This window comes from Eulemur rufifrons, chromosome 18 (genome assembly GCF_041146395.1).
Source record: "Eulemur rufifrons isolate Redbay chromosome 18, OSU_ERuf_1, whole genome shotgun sequence".
Taxonomy (NCBI): Eukaryota; Metazoa; Chordata; class Mammalia; order Primates; family Lemuridae; genus Eulemur; species Eulemur rufifrons.
In genome coordinates, this window is record NC_091000.1 from 3,013,510 (window position 1) to 3,013,895 (window position 386).

The window sequence follows — 386 nt, forward strand, 5'->3', positions numbered from 1 at the left end:
CGCCGCGGCCTCAGTGGCCCAGGCTCCAGCCAGGATGTGGGCGGCGCTTCCGGTGGCGACCGGAAGTTGCTCGCTATCCTGGTCCTCGCGCCCCACCTGGCGGCCGCTGGGGCCGTTGCAGCGCCTTCATGGGCGGGGACTGTGCGTGTAGCCTCTCCTGCCCTTGTGGTGTGGAGTTTCTGTCTTTCATTTATAAAACCATACACAGTACCCTGGGAAGTCACCCAGGGGACCCAGCTGAAGTGCAACATCACTTTGTCTCAGATCTGAGCAGAGTGTGGGTGGAGCGCCCATAACGAATTTTGAAGACTCCCTCTGAGGGTCTCCTCAATGTTAGCGTCGCCCCTGTCAATGAATTTTCTGACCTTTCGTTATGAAAAATTGAG